The following is a 14,399-nucleotide window of genomic DNA, read 5'->3' as shown; positions in this document are numbered from 1 at the left end:
GGATTGCTGGGTCTAATGATAGTTCTGCTTTTAGATCTTTAAGAAATCTTCAAGCTGCTTTCCACAGCAGATGAACTAATTTACATTCCCACCAACAGTGTATAAGTGTTTTTTCTCCACAGCCTCACCAACTTCTGTTATTTTTTCACTTTTTAATAATAGCCTTGCTGGCTGGTGTGAGAGGGTATCTTATTGTGATTCTGATTTGCATTTCTCTGATGATTACTGGTGTTGAGCATTTTTTCATATGTTTGTTAGCTGCTTGTGTCTTCTTTTGAGAATTGTCTGTCCATGTTTTTTGCCCACTGTTTAATGGAGATACTTGTTTTTTGCTTGTTAAGTTCCTTATAAACTCTGGATATTATACTTTTGTCAGATGCATCGTTTGCAAATATTTTCTCCCATTCTTTGGGTTGTCAGTTTACTCTTGATAACTTCTTTTGCTGTGCAGAAGATCTTTAGTTTAATTAGGTTCTATTTGTCCATTTTTGGTTTTGTTGCAATTGCTTTTGAGGACTTAAAGTCATAAATTCTTTGTCAAGGCTGATGTCCAAAGGCTATTTATTCTAAGATTTTTATAGTTTGAGGTCTTACATTTAAATCGTTAATCCATCTTGAGTTAATTTTTGTATATAGTGAAAAGTAGCAGGTCCCGTTTCATTCTTCTGCATATGGCTAGCCAGTTCTCCAGGCACCATTCATTGAATAAGCAGTCCTTTCCCCATTGCTTAGTTTTGTCAACTTTGGCGAAGATCAGATGGTTGTAGGTATGCAGCTTTACATCTGAGTTCTCTATTATATTTCATTGGTCTATGTGTCAGTTTTTGTATCAGTGCGATGCTGTTTTCATTATTGTATCCTTACTGTAAACTTTTTTGCCTATCCCGGCTCTTTTTTGATTCCATGTTAATTTTAGAATAGTTTTTTAAATCCTGTGAAAAATGACATTGGTAGTTTAATAGATATGGTGTTGAATCTGTAGATTGCTTTGAGCAGTATGGCCATTTTAACAATATTGATTCTTTCCATCCATGAGTATGGAATGTTTTTCTATTTGTTTGTATCATCTGATTTCTTTCACCAGTGCTTTGTAGTTCTCTTCTTTGTAGAGATCTTTCATCTCCTTGCTTAGATGTATTCCCAGATATTTTTTGTGAGGCTATTGTGAACAGGATTGCACTTTTATTTTGGCTGTCAGCTGGAATGTTACTGGTGTATAGAAATGCTACTGATTTTTATATGTTGGTTTTATATTCTGAAACTTTACTGAAGTTATTTATCAGGTCTAGGAGCCTTTTGGCAGAGTCTTTAAGGTTTTCTAGGCATAAAATCATATCATCAGTGGCCAGGGGCAGTGGCTCATGCCTGTAATTCCAGTACTTTTGGAGGCTGAGGCAGGCCGACGACTTGGGGTCAGGAGTTTGAGACCACCCTGGAAACCCCGTTTCCACCAAAAGTACAAAAATTATCCAGGCATAGTGGCACACACCTGTGGTCCCAGCTACTCAGAAGGCTGAGGCAGGAGAATCACTTGAACCTGGGAGACAGAGGCTGCAGTGAGCCAAGATTGTGCCACTGTGCTCCAGCCTGGGTGACAGAGCGAGACTTTGTCTCAAAAAAAAAAAAAATCCTATCATCAGTGAAATGAGGTAATTTGGCATCTTCTTTTCTATTTTGATGCCTTTTAATTATTTCTCTTGCCTGATGGCTCTGGCTAGGACTTCCAGTACTATGTGAAATAGGAGAAGTAAGAGTGCCATCCTTGTTTTGAAATGGATAAATTCGTGGAAACAGAACTTCCCAAGATTGAATCAGGAAATCGGAACCTTGAACAGACCAATAATGAGGTCTGAAATTGAATCAACCATAAAAAACCTACCAACCAAAAAAAGTGCTAGACCAGATTGATTCACAGCTGAATTACCAGAAGTACAGAGAAGAGCTGGTACCAATTTTATTGAAACTAGTCCAAAAAAATTAAAGAGAAGGGACTCCTCTCTAACTGATTCTATGAAGCCAGCATCACTCTGATATCAAAATCTGGCAAAGACACAACAAAAAAAGAAAACTACAGTCCAATATCCCCGATGAACATAGATTTTAAAATCCTCAATAAAATACTAGCAACCCAATTCCAGCAGCACATTAAAAAGTTAATTCATCACCATCAAGTAGGCCTTATTCCTAGGATGCAAGGTTGGTTCAACATATGCAAATCCACCGATGTAATTCCCAACATACAGAGAAATTAAAAGAAGACTATATGATTATCAATAGATACAGAGAAAGCTTTTGATAAAATCCAACATAAGAACCCTCAACAAACTAGTCAGTGAAAAAAACCAATATTTTTCAGGATTTAATGTTAATTTACATGGTTTTGACCAATTGTGTACCATTATTGTTTGTGCTAATAACTCAATCCAGGAGAAATTTTTAATATTCAGCGCTTTATGTTAATGGGAAATTTTAAATATTTAATTTCAGTTTATTAGTTATTATTTAATATTATATAAATTATTTACTATTATTATTATTATTTTCTGAAACAGAGTCTTGCTTTGTCACCCAGGCTGGAGTGCAGTGGTGCAATCTCAGCTCACTGCAACCTCTGCCTCCTGGGTTCAAGCGATTCTCCTGCCTCAGCCTCCCGAGTAGCTGGGACTACAGGCACCCGCCACAATGCCCAGCTACTTTTTTGTATTTTTAATAGAGATGGGGTTTCACCACGTTAGCCAGAATGGTCTCAATATCCTGACCTCATGATCCGCCCACCTCGGCCTCCCAAAGCGCTGGGATTACAGGCATGAGCCACCACGCCCAGCCTATAATTTTATATTATAAAACATATACTTGGACACAATTCTTGAAACTTACAATAAAAAAATTAAAGGATGTAAATTTCTAACTCTTTAAGAAGAGCATGTTCATGTAGTTTTAAAAATGGGTGATGGTCATGTTAAATTATCATTTAGATTCCACTAATAAATTTAAACTAGTGATATACCTATCTTAATGAAACATGCCAATAGGTATGATAGCCATAAAAATTATATTTTTTGCAGCCTTTTAAAGCCATAATGAAAAATTTTAGCTATTACTTAAAAATGTAGATGGTGTGGTATATATTTTCAAAATTATTTAAGGGGGAAAAATATATATATATGAGGACCACTACCCCTTTCCTGAATATATATGTGTCTGTCATGATCATCTTTGGCTGAGAGAAAATTATCTTAAGTAAATTTTAAAGTAGTTCTAGTGAGAATTACTTAAAATTACTAGTGTATCACTGAGTTGGGAGAGATGATATCAATCTTGGCTTGATCTCTCATTAACAACACGATCCAGAGGTAATTACCTAATCTTGCTAAGCCTTGCTTCCTACTTCAAAGAGAAACTAGAGGGTATTAATGAGAGATTTCTTCAACTTCATGCCCCTGCCTGCCATCCGCTTGACTACATCAACACTCCAAGGGACAGTGGTCCTTCCTGTCTAAGACTGACTCCTCCTGTGCTCCAAATTTCACCACTTCTTGTCTTTCTCAGGAACTCTGCTCATCAATTATTCTTCCCCCTCTCTCTTACCTCCAATCAGCACAACTCTAGTAGGTTTTTCCACTCAGCATTTAGAAAGCCCAAGTCTCTACCATATTAAAATTGGAAAAACGGTGTGGGGAAGAAGGCATTCTCATGATTTGTCGCAGGTAGTTTAAATTGGCATTTCCTTTCTGTAAGGCAAGTTAGTAATAGGAATCAAAGGCTTTAGAAATGGATGTGGAATTTGGTTTGTCAATTTGAATTGTTAAACTGTATCCTTAGGAAATAATCCAGTGTATGTGCTTGTATTTATGCCTATTTTACAGGGATGTCCAACACAGCAATATTCATAGTATGGGAAAATTAGAAGCAGTTTAAAAACTCAACAGCAATTTTGTTGAACTAATTATCATATGTGCCATTTAAAGTCATGGTGTTGAAAAATGTAATTAAATGAAGAAATGTTTGCATTAGTGGAAAAAGTCAGATTGTGCACTGCAGGGTAGTATATGTATCTTCCAGTAGTTATTCCTCTCTGGATATGGAATAAGAAGATTTTTCTCTTTGCATTTTACTATATTTTATTTACTACAATTAACATACACTGCTTTGTTTAACCCTTTTACATTTATTTCTCTCTAGCTGACATACACTAAAGAAAAGAAACTGGAAGAGCCCAGGGTGGTAGTGATGGAATCGGCATTAGCAGGTAAGAAATTTCAACAAATTCCTAGATGTGAGGAGTTTTGATCTAGAATAATCTAATTTCCGGTCCTTTTATATCAATAGCATTCAAAAATTTTTATTTGCAGACCACTTAAATAGGTCAAAATATATGACACCCCATCTATCCCACTTTCTGAAGTAAAAAGAACTTGCTCATAGCAGATTTGAAAGGATCAAAGAAACATGCTACCATAAGCATTTTTAGCAGCATTATGAATCAGGTATTATTTACTTTATAAGTTATACTTCTAACACAAGGCTCTAGAAATTTAAAAATCACCTAGAAATTATACTTACACTGAGTATATACTGTAACTTCCTTAAATGGCAGAAATGTATAGATAACATATCATCAATGAAGACTTGATTGATGACTTGAATGAAGTCATCAATGAAGACTTGAATGAAACTAGCTAATGATTTTGGATTACATATGTACTTATTTAACAATAAGGAAATGGGTAGTACATGCTTCTCATTACTTTTAATATTGAAAAGTTACTTTCATATGAAACATATATGCAGATAGTTAGGAAAAGTTTAAACAAAGTTTATCAGAGTTTCATTTTAAAAAACCATATCACAAAAATTCCAGAAATTGCAATGTTCTCCATGTCATTGTTTCTTCAGAGTAATTTGCAAGGGGTTTTCAAACATGTCTGCAGTCAAAATTTTTTCACTAAATTTCTTCAGAAAATTTGTCATACATTTTAATTGCTTTTGGTGAAAACTTTAAAAATTTGTGGTGGCTTGGGATTTTCAAGTTCCTACGGGGTGCAGTTTGTATCTCCAACCCCTGTGGTATTATATATTCCCGCATATAAACTGTAGAACCTAAATAAATAATAGTAGCTCTATCATTTTAATGACAGAAAAATAGAACTTGAGTTCTTCCTCACCCAAAGAACTTGTGTGTATAACTAGGAGTTCTTTGAATTAACTGTTATGTAGAAGATAATGTTTATGAAAGGATAAAAACATGTTAACTGGAGGTTAATATATATTATGAAAACTCAGTAGGAATTACAGTGATTATTTAGATTATTAGATGCACAAAGGTTTTCTTTTTTTTCAGGAAAGAGTATTTTATCACTGGCATTTTTTACAATTCCTAACACATAACAATAATAAAAAGCAGATGCATGTCCACTAATTTTATCACTGCTTTAAATTATCTGTAATTAATATAGCCCCTTACTGCATATCACCAGGTTGGACCATTCTCACTGCCACAAAAATATGGAAATTAACACATTCAAACAACCAATGGATCAAAAAAGAAATCACAAGGAATATTAGAAAATACCTTGAGATGAATGAAACTGAAAACATGAGATTTCAAAATTTACGGATGCAGCAAAAGCAATGCTAAGAGAAAAACTTATAGCTATAAATAAATACACTTAAAAAGAAGAAATACATCAAATCAATAACCTAACTGCACATCTCAGGAAACTAAGAAAAATAGCAAACTAAACCCAAATCTAGCAGAAGGGAGGAAATATTACCCAAAGTGATCTATAGGTTCAAAGCAGTTCCTATCAAAATCCCAATGGTATTTTTTGCAGAAATAGAAAAACCAATCCTGAAATTCATGTCAAATTGTGACATGTCCCAAATAGCTAAAACAATCTGGAAAAAACAACAAAGTTAGAGGACTCACACTTTCTCATTTCAAAACTTACTACAAAGCTACAGTAATCAAGACAGTGTGATCCTGGAATAAGGACAGACATATGGACCAATGCAATAAAATAGAGAGCCCAGAACTAAATCCTTGCAGATATGGTCAAATTATTTTTAATAAGTGTTCCAAGACCATTTAATGGGGGCAAGATGTTTTTTCCAATAAATGATGCTAGAAAAACTGGATATCTACATGCAAAATAATGAAGTTGGACCCTTACTGTAAACGATACACAAACATAACTCAAAATAGATTAAACACCTAAATATAAGATCTAAAACCATAAAACTCTTAGAAGAAAACATAGGGAATAAAATCTTTTTGACATTGTCTTTGGCAATGAATTATTAAATATGACACCAAAAGCACAGACAACAAAAAGAAAAAATAGATAAAGTGGACTTTAACAAAATGAAAACTTTTGTGTATCTGAGGACTCTATCAACAGAGTGAAACAACAACCCACAGAATGGAAGAAAATGTTTGCAAATCAGAAATCCGATAAGGACTGCTATGGCCTAAATGTGTCTCCTTAAAATTCATGTATTTATATAATCCCAGCACTTTGGGAGGCCAAGGTGGGTGGATCTCTTAAGATCAGGAGTTCAAGAGCAGCCTGGCCAACATAGTAAAACCTCGTCTCTACTAAAAATACAAAAATTAACGAGGTGTGGTGGCACACACCTGTAATCCCAGCTACGCAGGAGGCTGAGACAGGAGAATCACTTGAGCCCAGGAGGCAGAGGTTGCAGTGAAGTGAGATCACGCCACTGCACTCCAGCCTGGGTGACAGAGCAAGATTCCATCTCAAAAAAAAAAAAAAAAAAAAGAAATTTCCTATATTTAAATCTGGCATTAAAAGATGGGGACTTTGGGAGGTGATTAGGTCCATGAGGGTGGAACCCTGGTGAATAATATTAGTGCTCTTTTAGAAGAGGCCTGACGAAGCATGTTTGTCCCTTCCACCATGTGAGGACACAGCAAGAAGCTTCCCTCTATGAACCAGTCAGCAGGCCCTCTCCAAACACCAAATCTGCTGACGCCTTGTTCTTGAACTTCCCAAGCCTCCACAACTGTGAGAAATAAATTTCTATTGTTTATAAGCTAACAAGTTTGTTGTGAATATTTTACCACAATTTAAAAAAATATAAATAGTCTCCATACAAATCTTCACAAAGTACTATTAAATAAATGCAATGGTTTCAGACTGACACTATAACGGCAACTTTCCAAGTAGCTGGATTGGCAATTGCTATTTACAGCTTGACATTTGTAAAAGGGTATGAACTACTGATTCCAAGAAGACTACCCAGGATATTGGAACCGGATGTGAAGGGAAGCTGCTCAGCTATCCAGTAGAGAACTGCTATCTAAAGCCTCTCTTAAACAAACCCTTAGTGGCAATAAAGTAGCAAATTTCTCAAAGACCTCCCAGGTGAAGAAGGAGCACGGGCAAGAAAGGTGAAAAGTGAGAGGCTGCCGGCAAAGCCTAGGAAGCACCAGGCTGTGGTCCAGAGGGTCCAGGCTCCACGGGTAAGAGCATCCAGCAGAGGGACTGGGCCCAGCACTTCGGGTAACATGAAGTGGTTTTTCAGACCTCATTTCCAGCAATACATTATTTCATTGAAGAAACCTCACGCAGAATTCTAAAATACATACCAGTAGCTGAAGAGCTGCTCAGTTGGTGGGAGCCCCTGTCCCCCACGCCCTCTTTCTCTCTTACTGCCTTGGAACGTGGGACTGGAGCATGGTGTGAGAAACAATCTACTAACTAATGATTACTGTGAATTTAAATGTTTTCTTTATCTCTCTTACTGACTTCTTCAGTAGAAATACGAGTTATCAATGCAAAGGCTTAGTTGAACATTTGTAGGTAATTAATGAAGATCACTTTACATTCTCGTTATTTCAATAGTAGCTTTCACTAAATGTCTAAATGGGGATTTTTACCTGATTGATGGGTTCTGGGGCACTTCTGAAGATATCTCAAAGTTGCCACAGAGGCCTCATCATTATCTCACATTTGATGGAAGCATGACAGAAGGGGCATTGGATGGGGCTGGGAATCTGGAGACCTACATTCTGGCCCTGGGCTCTGAATTGAGCACCTTGAGAAGCTACTGGAACTCAACTTTTCATCTCTAAATTAAAATTCTTGGACTAGACATCTCTAACTGCTATCAACTCCAATACTACATGATTATACCTTTTTTTTTCCTAGTCCTACATAGGCCATATTACCAGGGTGTCAATGAATTGATTCCAGGTACACTACATGCCACAGAAATACCAATGATGATGATATCTGGTAACATCACAAGAAAGACCAACTAACTCTTCGGATAGTTAGAACAAGAACAAACACACGGTAGCCCTCATAGCCTTCTCAATAGTATTCAGAATTGCAAGCTCAAATATGACTAGCCGCATGCATATTTTAGGAGGAAAAAAAGCTCACATTAAAATATGAGCTCCTAAAAATGTGAGATTTACTGATAGAGTTTATCAAAGACAGGGATACCTGTATTACCCCAGAATGAACTGGTCAACATAAATTATTTTTTAAACTTAAAAAATAATTTTTAAAACTTATTTTTTAAACTTAAAAAATAAAAATAAACAAAAAATATTTTTAAACTTAAAACTAATTTAAAAATTTAAAATTTTTATTTTAAATTTCTAACATTTTTCTGCAACATCTTCTAAAATAGTCTTAGATATTTCACTGCTTTCTTAAGCAAAGTAGGTTAAATACAATTTAATAATTTATTGATAGCTGAGGATTATCTTTTTGGAAAAAAAAATGTATCCTTTTATAGTACAGTGATCTCCATAACCACTGTTGAGGTGTGGAAAGTTTGGTCCTTTGCCGAGTGGCTCATATTGCTCTACTTTTTGAAATAGTTGTCCTCAGTTTTTAAAGTTTTTTTGCTCTTACTTTGTTGTCATGCTGTCAGCTATCACTGTCTGTGTGTGCACTGGCAACCAGCAGAGTTCTGCATTTCATGTCAGCTCTTAGCATCATTTCTTTGGTGGGGGGGTGGGGTGATTGTGGTGGTTTAGTATTTTCATTGTCTTTTTAAAAAATACTTCTTTTCTCAATTTTGTTATGGATATATGAGGCTGGGAAGCTGATCACCAGAGAAATAAAATGTAATTGAGATTCCATGATATTTCTTTCTTTTTTATCCCAAGAAAAGTGATTCAAGAAATCCAGCTGTGAGTGGGACGTACAATACATATACATGGTACATATGTCTTGTACATATTATATATATTGTATCTTTTATAGCTTGCTACAAAAGGGGAAAAAACTTGAGGTACACCTTAGAGAAGCTAAAGAAACACACAGTTTCATGAGTGGAATGATTTTTCTAGTGATTTCCAGATATCTTTTTAAGGGTTACATTGACTTACCAAGAATAGGCACAAGCTGTCTTTTCTAACAGAGACCACTGCCGTAGATGAGGTCGCAGGGGAGATGCCTGTGCTAGGACACATACAATGTCAGTCAGAGGATGATTAGAGGGAAGGCTCCCTCTAATTTTTGTATGAATACTGCAGTTGTAAGAAAGATAAGCTGGCATTCAAATCCAGTGCTATCTGACCGCTAGGTTTGAGTGCATTCTACAGAAACATGTGACCTCCACAAACAACATGCGCATCCTACATGGGCCATGGCTTGCTTCCTGGGAGTTCAGTCCTGGGCTGAGCTGCCAAACATACACCCTTCTTCCTCCAAGAGCCACGGAAGTGTGGCCAAGTCTCTTTCTTAGTAATACTATGGTTAAAAATGAATACACAGTGTTAGTGACAGAGCTGGTCTCCCAAAAGATGGGGTCTTTTTCTGTTCAGTGTCATGAAGCCAATACACAAAACTGAAAATGAGTGTCAAGCAGTTCAGGCTTCATTTCATGGCCATGGAACGGAGAAGTGGGAACATGGCTCATAGATCAACTTCTCAACAAGTGATGGGTGAGGAGGTTAAAATATAGGATTTCTCTAATGAAGGGGTTGGATATTAAAAACAAGAAGAGGAATATTCCTTTATTTTCCAGAAATGCGTAGTGAACTTTCTGGAGCTGGACTGCTGCCTTTCTTTTTGTCCTTTTATGGCTTCTTCTGGTCATTGTTATGGTAATTGTCAACTGTCATAGCACTGCTGGGAGTGTCATTTAGCATGGAAATGAGATTATAATGAAGAGATCTTTTTGAAGTTGTTTGGTCAGCTATCTTGGTTCTAGCTAGACTCAGCTGGTCTGGTTACAAAGGGAACTTTCTATCGAAGGCATCCTGTTTCTTAAAGATAAGCAGAGTTAGGAAAGGGTAGAAATTCAGCTCTGTCATGTAGTAACAATAGCAACATCAGTGTGGATAACCTAAACTCAGGGGCAAAGATGACCAGCTTAGCTTGCGACTTGGACTGAAAAACAAAACAAACAAACAAAAGCCCTATTTCTGTGGCTTCATCTGATGAGCTTAAAAGCAGGAATTACATCACCTAGTTGTTTTGTCTATAACCCTGTATGTTTTTCCTCATTCCGTTGTATGCACTGAGAAGCTGGGTTAACGTTAAGTCATAACAAATTCAGTGACAGTGAATTTTGAGAGACTTACTTCCAGATAATTACTGCCAAATTAACAGAGAGCAGTTAATCACTTTTAATGTCTCTTTTCATACATCTACTTTCATCAAAAAGGTCCTTTCTGTTTAATTACTCTGACCCAAATATTTAGAATAAATATTGCTGCCATCACAGATTCCCTCTAGGGAGGAATTTAATGGGAGTAAAAACCCTCACATGAAAAATAGCATACAGAAATACATAAGGAAAAACATATAAGTAAATGTGATATAATATTTATTTCACTCAGAAAGATCACTCAGGCAATTTGTATATATATCAGGGCACTAAAAAGTAATTTTCCCTGTAACTCTTGGTCAAAACAGCCAGTACTATTTGCTTACATGATAATAGGATTAGGACTAACCATACATTATGACCTTCGCTGATTGTACAACTTTGCAAATACACCATTCTGGAAGACACACATCGCTACACTTTCACATAGGACACCCTACCAATTTTCTGACACCAAATGGGTGTCCTACAATTCAATTAAATTCCAACACTCTCTACCTGGAGTTAGCATCAGATCCCACAAGTTAAGGGCTGTCCCACAAATCTACCCCCACTTCAGATGCCAATCTCAAGCCTAGCTATAATTCAGGAGTTCCCACAACCCCCTCCTTGGGTTGTTCAATAATTTGCTAGAATAGCTCACAGAACTCAGGGAAACTCTTTATTTTATTTCTTTGCTGGGTGGTGGTGTGATTGTGGTGGTTTGGTATTTTCATTGTCTTTTTAAAAAATACTTCTTTTCTCAATTTTGTTATATGAGTTATATATGTTAACCAGTATATTATGTTAACCAATATGTTAACCAGTATATTATAAAGAATGCAACTCAGAAACAGCTAGATGGAAGAGATCATAGGGCAAGGTATGGAGGGGAGCTTCCATGCCTTCTCTAGTGTGCCACCCCTGAGCACCTTGATGTGTTGACCAATGTGGAAGCTCATCAAGTCTCATTCTTCAAGAGTTTTTATAGAGCTTGATCATTAGCTCCACCACCTACTTTCAGGAGGTTGGTAGGTGGAGGTGAAAATTTCAACCTTCTAATTTCTTAAACCTTCTAATGACCATTCCCATCCTGAGTCTATCTTTTTGGCATAAACTCTATGACCCCACCTAAGTCATCTTATTAGCATGAACTCAAGTATGATCAAAACGATATCATTATGAGTAACAAAAGACATTCCTATCACTCAGGAAATTCCGGGGTTTTAGGAGCTCTGTGCTAGGAATCTGGGACAAATAACAAATATATTTCTTATTGTGCCACAACCATGTTGACAGGAAACTTAAATAGGAAACCCTTTTATAGAAGAAGCAACTCAAGACAACTTGAGATCGGGTGATGCCCGAAGGAAAGTCAGAGGAGACTTGATTGCTTACTTAGAAAAAGTCACAGCTTTTGACATTTTGCACAACCTGATTCAAAGTTTCTGGTTCAATTGTACTAAATTCTACTTCTGGTCAGTTCTCCTCCTCCTGCTCCTCCTCCCTCTTCTTTCTTTCTTACTTGATGCAATTGGACCTAGAAAACCTTAGGCCTAGAAGACACTTAGAACTAAATTTGAATCTTGGCTTTACCACTTATTAGTTGTGTGATCTTATGAAGTTCTTTAAATTCTTTGATCCTCAATTTCCTTATCTATATACAGCTCTGCATTTCTTAACAACAGGGATGCATTCTGAGAAATGCATCGTTAGGCGATTGTGCGCTATGATAACATCAGAGAGTATAATCACACAAACAAATGGCCTACTACACGCCTAGGTTATATGATATCGTCTGTTGCTTCTAGGCTACAACCCTGTACAGCATGTCACTGTTCTGAATACTATAGGCAATTATGACACAATAGCATTGGTATATCTAAACATATCTAAACATAGAAAAGGTACAGTAATAATATGGTATTAAAATAAAAAATTCACCCGTATAGGGCACTTACTATAAATAGAACTTACAGGACTGCAAGTTGCTCTGGGCGAGTCCCTGAGTGAGTGGTGAATGAATGTGAAGGCCTAGTACATTACTGTACACTATTGTAGACTTCGTAAATACTGTATACTTGAGCTCCACTAAATTTATTAAAATTTTTTTCTTCAATAATAAACTTATCTTACTATATCTTTTTTACTTTATAAATTTTAATTTTTTAACTTGTTGGCTTTTTTGTAATAACATAGCTTAACATGCAATATGGCTGTATAAAAATTTTTTATTTATATCCTTATTCTACAAGTTTTTTCTATTTTAGAAATTTTTTATTTTTATTTTTTACTTTTTAAATTTTTTTGTTAAAAACTAAGACACAGAACATTATCTTGTCCCACTGGGAGGTGTTCAGGGGCAATAACACGCATGTAGCTGTCATCTCCTGGAATAACAATGCCTTCTTCTGAAATACCTCCTGAAGGACCTGCCTGAAGCTGTGTTACAGTCACCTTTTTTTCTTTTTTCTTTTTTTTGAAATGGAGTCTTGCTCTGTCACCCAGGCTGGAGTGCAGTGGCATGACTTCAGCTCACTGCAACCTCCGCCTGCCGGGTTCACACAATTCTCTTCTTCAGCCTCCCAAGTAGCTGGGATTATAGGCACCCGCCACCATACCCGGCTAATTTTTGTATTTTTAGTAGAGACAGGGTTTCTCCATCTTGGCCAGGCTGGTCTTGAACTCCTGACCTCGTGATCCACCTGCGTCGGCCTCCCAAAGTGCTGGAATTACAGGTGTGAGCCACTGCGCCCGGCCACAGTCACCTTTTTTTCGTAAGTAAAAGGAGTACACTCTCAAATAACAATAAAAAACTGTAGTATAGTAAATATTATATATAAAGCAGTAACATAGTCATTTGTTATCATTATCAAGTATTAGGTACTGTACATAATTATATGCGCTATGTTTTTATGTGACTGGCAATGCAGGAGATTTGTTTATATCATCACCACAATCATGAGTAATGGGTTGTGCTACAACACTGTGGTGGCTACAACAATTACAGATGATAGAAACTTTTTAGCTCCACTATAATCTTATGGGACCACTGTCCTAAATGCAGTCCACCATTGACTGAAACTATGTGGTGCATGACTATACATTGGGGAAAATAATAGTATCTACCTCGTAATATTGTTGTTAGGATTAAGTGATATAAAACATACATGAGTACACAAAGGCATACAGAGTGATATAATGGACTTTGGAGAATCAGATGTGGGAGGCTGGAAGAGGATCTCAGGATAAAAAAAACTACCCATTAGGTACAACGTACATACTTGGGTGACAGGTGCACTAAAATCTTAGAATTCACCACGGTATAATTCATCCATGTCACAAAAAACCACTTGTACCCCAAGAGCTATTGAAATAAAAATTTAAAAATATAAAGTACTTAGCATGAAGGGGCTAAGTACATGGTAGGGGCATTATAAATATTAACTATTATTTGTATTATTAACAAATATGGATAATTAACTTTACCTATCTATGGTTCTTATAAGTGCCATTTTAGTTACCTTTTCAGGTTGATTGCTGAGTTCTGGAAACTGAGATAAGTATGATGAGCACCTGAGGAGGTCACTGTTCTGTCCTGATTTGTAGGATTTACATGTAGATGGTCCCAATGTCAGTCAGTAATACAAATTTATAGCAGTACAAGCTACAAAAATCTTGCTTACTGTGAATTAATCTTTCTTGCACATGTTACTTATTAATGATAGTTTTCCTTGTCCTGAGTAAATATCAGTCAATAGCCAGATTAATTGCTTCCGCAATTAATTGCTTCCCAGATGTTATGGCTCTACCAAAAAGAAGTT

At 36.4% G+C, this 14,399-nt stretch overlaps 1 protein-coding gene across 6 annotated transcripts in view; it reads right to left on the bottom strand.

Moving 5' to 3' along the window:
- Positions 1–14,399, bottom strand: part of FMO5 (flavin containing dimethylaniline monoxygenase 5) — a 344,784-nt gene that overhangs the window by 170,674 nt on the left and 159,711 nt on the right. The window contains exon 4 of one of the 6 annotated variants that reach the window (XR_009213647.1): positions 14,162–14,383. The exons of the other annotated variants lie outside the window; for them this stretch is intronic. The gene's annotated coding sequence lies outside the window, so the exon portion shown is untranslated. Of the gene's footprint in view, positions 1–14,161; positions 14,384–14,399 lie in introns of those variants that run through there. 6 annotated transcript variants of the gene reach the window in all.

This window comes from Hylobates moloch, unplaced genomic scaffold (genome assembly GCF_009828535.3).
Source record: "Hylobates moloch isolate HMO894 unplaced genomic scaffold, HMol_V3 SCAFFOLD_5, whole genome shotgun sequence".
Taxonomy (NCBI): Eukaryota; Metazoa; Chordata; class Mammalia; order Primates; family Hylobatidae; genus Hylobates; species Hylobates moloch.
Note: the sequence above shows the minus strand (reverse complement) of the source record. Positions and strands in the feature narration are given on the sequence as shown.